The 6,479-nt window shown below is 28.3% G+C and overlaps 1 pseudogene; it reads left to right on the top strand.

Moving 5' to 3' along the window:
• The first annotated feature begins 462 nt into the window (after positions 1-462).
• On the top strand, positions 463-990 carry LOC125863936 (uncharacterized; annotated as a pseudogene).
• The last annotated feature ends 5,489 nt before the right edge of the window (positions 991-6,479 follow it).

Below are 6,479 nucleotides of genomic sequence, written 5' to 3'. Positions count from 1 at the left end.
GGTTCGTGATTAACGAATTAGTCCTATGATTGGAATATGTGGATTCTCAAATATCTGTCTATTTTTCTGCATCTGTATTTGCAAGAAAAGATTCGTTGATACTTATGCAAATGATTCAAGAATCAGGACCAAAAGTTGGATTTTCCCATTTAGTTACTTGAACGTGTATAAAATTCTACACCGTCGATGAATATTAGTTAAACTCATATTTTTTCCACACTTCACATAACATAACAATCTTGGAATTATTATCCTGAATTTAAATGCCAAAATGACACATTTTTCCGTTTTTATTACTTTTCTCTTAAATAAGTTTAAAATTTAAAAATAGTAATAATCTTCTCTGATTCTCACTCAAAGTTGGAATAGAAAACCTAATTTGTGTCTTTATAAGGTGTTACTGCCTCTCTCTTTTTCAACATTTTATTTTCTTGAAAATTGTATCCTTCCTTGGTTTCTTCGATGGCTGATCAAAGGCCTTTGCTTAGCATGAAAAAGACCTTCTTTTACAATTTATTTCCATCAAAAGCTGAAGAAGAAGCTTGCTAAGTTAACAACCCTCCACATGTTGTGACTCGAGAACTAGTGGAGATAAGGGACTTATACCCTGCCCTAAATATAGATCTGCAAAACACATGGCAGATCAAGAAAAAGATTACCCATGACGAGATCGTTGTTGGAATGCTAATTATTCCATTTTTCCAGATGTTTGAGTACATCATTCGATACTAGATTTTAGACATGGCCAAAACTTTGGAGAATCGCTGTAGTGTGTGTGTTGACATGTGGGATGTAACTGAGGGAAATGTCTCTAAGAAGTATGAAGGTGAAAGTGTTTGGCTCAGGAAGGTGTAAAGTGATGATTTTACTCTTTGGTGCATCGAATTGTTCAAGGATCGCGGATTTAGCAATGGTGACGAAATTGGGCTTTATTGGGATCCTAGATTTTCCTGTTTAGTGTTCAAATTGCTTTCTCAGGTTGGCTCTTAATGGAAAGGTTCAATAATTTAGAACCAGAAACAACATAATATCATAGTCTTTGGTTTAATATTACTATTTCATAAAGTTGTAATAGCTGAAGACATAATTATGAAATTGGAATGCTAGAATTTCCCAATTTAGTCTACGCAATTCCCTTTTTGCACTTGTGTTTTCATTCCCTATTATTATAGTGTTCTTTTAAGTTTGTATAATAGTTTAGATAGTTGTGATGTTCTTTGTCAACCTAGAAATAAGCTTAATGTGAGAAATAAGTTGATATATTCACAAAAAATGCCTGGAAATAAGGACATAACATGACCTAATTAAGGACCCCATTTTGGCACACCCTCAATGGTTCAAGATTTTCCCTTAATTGTTGATGGATTTCATACGATAGAGTGCAATAAATAAGATATCTATAGAAAATAAGAGTACAAAGTATTAGGGCATGTTTGAATAAAGGAATGTGATTTCTAAATTGAACAGAGATGTATTAAGTTAAGACAACTAATTTTGTAACAATTTAGGGTCTAAACTCTTTCAATCATCTGACTGAAAGCTTTTGCATTAGCACAAGAATAATGCTACATTCATTCAAGTCTTTGTTTCCATTTTTCTGCATAATCGAAGTTGCTCAATGCTAAACTGTTTCTGAAAATCCTAGCTAATAACTAGAGCCAAAGAAGGATAGATTCTTGATATGTTTCTAGGCGCGCTTAAACTGACTAAAACATCATGATTTAGGGTCTAAACGACGTAGCTTAGGGGTCCAACGAAATAGGAAAATATCAAAAGACCCCTGACTTAACTGCTGTCGGAGTGATCGACAAATGGGACCCATGGGCCATGGATCGAATGACGGTCCGTGATGGTCGGCCGTCGTTTGCATCAAAGGCTGGATAAAGGGGACCTCGATCCACGGACATAGACCACGGACCGTGGGTCTGTCCGTGGGTCAAGACTTAGTCAATTTACTAAGCTGGGTTTGGGGAGAGGTTGCAGTGGTGAACCACACACCACCAGCACGGGCCATGGTCTGACCTACGGTCCATGGATGGCAACCATGGGTTGCACCTGCAGCTTCTCAAAATCTGCATTTTGGTCTATCTAGGATACATGGTGTTACAGTTTTGGCTTAAAGTATAAGGTAAAATGTCAATGGTGGTTGGTCAAAGGATAAGATTGGTAAGCGAGTCAACCAAAGGAACAAGAGTTTGGCGTATTGAAGAGTTTAAGATATTTAGAATTTTGTGCCTATGTCAGGCGTGTTTCCACATCTTTGAGTGAATTCCTAGTGGTGGATCGGGTGTACCGATCCAGTGACGTCCTCTTGGTAGGGTAGGATGATTGGATAGACTTGGACATTTCAAATATGGTAGATTGTGTTGCCTTGGGGCAGTTAAAGTTTTCCAGTAGCTTTATACAACCTTGTTGATGAGAACTTATGGGAGAGCCACCATGAATGGTTATAGTTGTACGATTATTCATCTCATCGTCGAGGTCACGTTCCGACTAGGTGTGATTGAATGTGAGGATCATTGGGTATAGTTTTACTATTTATAAGGTTAGTCTTTAGTCACAACTATGGATCTAGCATTTTTGATAGTGTTGTTAGAGGTTCTGTATGCTTTGGGTTAGATAAGTTTGATTCTCCTTTGATAAGTACTCGATGTCTAAAGATCGAATTTTTATAACTTAAGCTTGTGAAAATATTGTGTTGTGAAAAGGAAATCTTGATAAGATCTATGATGGTTTGTGCATTATGAGTGTGTGGTGGTTGGTTCAAGTTCACTTCTAGTTGTAGCCAGTATCGATTCAAAATGTTATCTTGGTTATGTGAGAAAAGATTTGCCATGATGGTTGTGTTAAGGTCTAAAGGGTTTCTGTTTAGATTGAGTTCATGAGTTGGTTTGTGGCTTAATAATCACTTATGATTTATAGATATATCAAATTTTGATTCAAAAGATCAGTTCTTAGTAGTTCTTGATGAAATGATTTTAAAGAGGAGCTCACATAGAGAGATAAACACCGACGGGTAGGTCATAACTTAGACTTTTGGTAACACTGATTATTCTTCCTTCTTCTTCCTTATGTTCGAGGATGAACATGATTTTTAGTGTTGGATAATGTAATGATCCGGAAGTTCATTTTTGGGAATTTTTATAAAATTATCACTTTTCCCCTCTTGATAATCGTCTCGAGTCATTTCTGATAAGTTGGTGAAGTTGGTGTGGTAATTTTGCAGATATTCGATAACTAAAGTTATTAAATTGAATTAATTGATAATAATGGGCCAAATAAAAAAAAATCATTCAAGACCCTATACCCCTTAGCCCATATATGTTATAATAATTTTGTAGGTTTCACCTTTAATTCCTCAATTGAGAGAGAGAAGATTTTACGAGAGAGACAGAAAGGCAGAGTGCGCGCCGCCAGAAAAGCTTTTGGTGCTTCAGGTAAACCTCGACATAGTAATTGCTCGGATAGGCAGTATAATTATTTTTTTAGAAAAGTTATTGTTGTTTGGAAAGATTTCTGCCGGAAATAATGATAATCATATTATATTAAATAATTATTTATAAAGTTAATGATCCAATTTAGATTTTTGATAAGTTTTTGGACAGTACATAGGTAAGCATGCATATTGACTCATTACTGAGTTAATTTACTCTTTACATTTTTAATATTATAATATTAACTAGGAAATTTGTCTGCGCTTCGCGCGGTATAACAGTAATTTAAAATGAACTTTTTATGAACTAAGTAGAAATAAAAAGACAAATTATGTTTTGATTAGAGCAGAGAATTGTGTTTCCTCTTAAGTAAAATAATTAAGAAAAAAAAAAGTATCTTCACATTAAGTTGACATCAGATAAAACGATCAATTTTTTTTTAAAAAAAATAAATTGACATGATAATGTTATAACATTTTAAAAAATTTAATTACCAAATTAAGATTTTAATACAATATCATATCCACTCCCAATTAACTTTAATTCAAACACGATATCATTCATTCATGAAAGTAATTAACTTTTATTTAAAAATCAATCAAAGAAGCAAATAGACAATATATAAGTATTCACGAATTTTAATCAATTTCAGGTAGATAAATAAATTGTGAATACATGATTTATGATAGCTCCCATGATAATTTATTGAAAATTCTACTTCTAATAATTTCACATTTATAATTTCATTTTTTTTTAATAAAGGACTAAAATTCTTAACCTAAAGTAGTCTAAGAAGAGAAAATAGAACTTATTTTGCACTTAAAAAAATGAATTCATCTAATAAATTATTTTCTTTAAATTGGGCATAATTCAAAATTTATTTTATAGAAGTGCAAAATAATACTCAAAAACCTATATACCAATAACTAAAATTTTAAAATAAATAAATAAAAGAAAGTAAAAAAGAACAAAGAAAGGAAAACAAGTGATTTAAGGAAATAATATAAATAACATTAATGATGAGGTTAAGGAAAAATAAAAATAATTAATAGCATTAATGATGAAATGATTTAAAATTTGAAAAAGAAAATGCACAATAGATAAACTTCCAAGACAAATTTTTGAGCAATTATATTTTTTTTTAAAAATATAACAGAAAATATCAAAAAAAAATTATGAGATTAAATAAATATCTTAAGTAACGAGAGTGTCATTATTTTCTATTTTTAACTTTATTATTTAATATGTGTATAGTTGTATAGATCTTTATCATAAGAGATGATCTAATTTTTTAATAAAAAATAAAACCAAATTATGTTAATATATATAAATATATGCTTTACAAAGTTATAATAACTAATTTCTTGTAATAAACAAATAAAAGAAAGTAAAAAATTAAAAAAATGTGATTTAAGGAATGATATAAATGACATTAATTATCAAATTAAGTTAGGGAAGTAAGCAAATTAATATAATTGTTGAGGAACAAAATTTAAAAAATATATATAGTCACCTTTGATATTTTGTAAAATTTTAAAGTGAGACTTTGGTCTTTTAAATTTTTTTAAAAAAAGTCAAAAGAATTAAAATAGTAATATATAAATAAATATATATATATATATATATATATATAAAATATATATAAAATTTATTTTAAGAATATAAAGTATAATTAAAGATAAATAAAAGAAAATAAAACAAACATTAATTAAAGGTTGTACATGAGAAAAAAAGGGGGGGAAATTAAATTAAAAAAACGGAATTAGAATAGTAAAAAATTTAAAGAAATAATGTAAGCACTAATTTAGGATCCTTTCAAATCACAATAAAGAAAATAAAACAAACATTAATTAAAGAACAGAATTAGAAGAATAAAGAATTGAAAGAAATAATGTGAGCACTAATTTAGGATTCTTTCAAATTATAATTCACAACATAGATATTTCCTTATTCTACTCCTAATTTAATATGAATTCAATAAATAAATTGATTCTTTCTATAAATAATATTTCTTGTCTTGTGGACCATTCATCATTTAAGAAAATAATATAAATAACATTATTGATGAGATTAAGGGGGAAAAAATAATAGCATTAATGATGAAATGATTTGAAATTTGAAAAAAAAATGCAAAATAGATAAATTTCCAAGACAAATTTACATCATTTTTTTAAATAAAATTAAATAAATATCTGAAGTAAGAATAGTGTCATCATTTTCTATTTTTAACTTTATTATTTGGTCTGAGTATAATTGTATTGATATTTGGCAGAAGAAATGATCTAATTTTTTAATAAAAAATAAAACCAAATTACGTTAATATATATAAATATATGTTTCACAAAGTTATAATAACTAATTTCTTGTAATAAATAAATAAAAGAAATTAAAAAAAATTAAAAAGATGATTTAAGGAAATGATATAAATGACATTAATATAATTGTTGATGAACAAAATTAAAAATTATGGTCACCTTTGATAATTTGTAAAATTTTGAAGTGAGACTTTTAGTTTTTTAAAATTAAAAAAAATGTCAAAAGAATTAAAATAGTTATATATATATATATATATATATATTCTTTATATTTAAGAAGATAAAAGTATAATTAAAGATACATAAAAGAAAATAAAATAAACATTAATTAAAGGATGTACATGAGGAAAAAAACGGAAAAAAATTAACTAAGAAAAAACGGAATTAAAAGAATAAAATATTTAAAGAAATATGTAAGCACTAATTTAGGATCATTTCAAATCATAATGAAGAAAATAAAACAAATATTAATTGAAGATATATAAGGAAAAATGAAAGAAAAAAATTAAAAAAGGAACGGATTTAGAAGAATAAAGAATTGAAAGAAATAATGTGAGCACTAATTTAGGATCCTTTCAAATTATAATTTTCAACATAGATTTCTCCTTATTCTTCTTCTAATTTAATATGAATTCAATAAATAAATTGATTCTTTCTCAAAATAATTCTTCTTGTCTTGTGACCACTCATAATTTCTTCTATAAGTTTTTCAACCAGAATGATTTTTTTT

The sequence above is a fragment of the Solanum stenotomum genome, chromosome 5 (genome assembly GCF_019186545.1).
Source record: "Solanum stenotomum isolate F172 chromosome 5, ASM1918654v1, whole genome shotgun sequence".
NCBI lineage: Eukaryota > Viridiplantae > Streptophyta > Magnoliopsida > Solanales > Solanaceae > Solanum > Solanum stenotomum.
The sequence above is the reverse complement of the archived record's forward strand: the minus strand, read 5'-3'. Positions and strand labels throughout refer to the sequence as shown.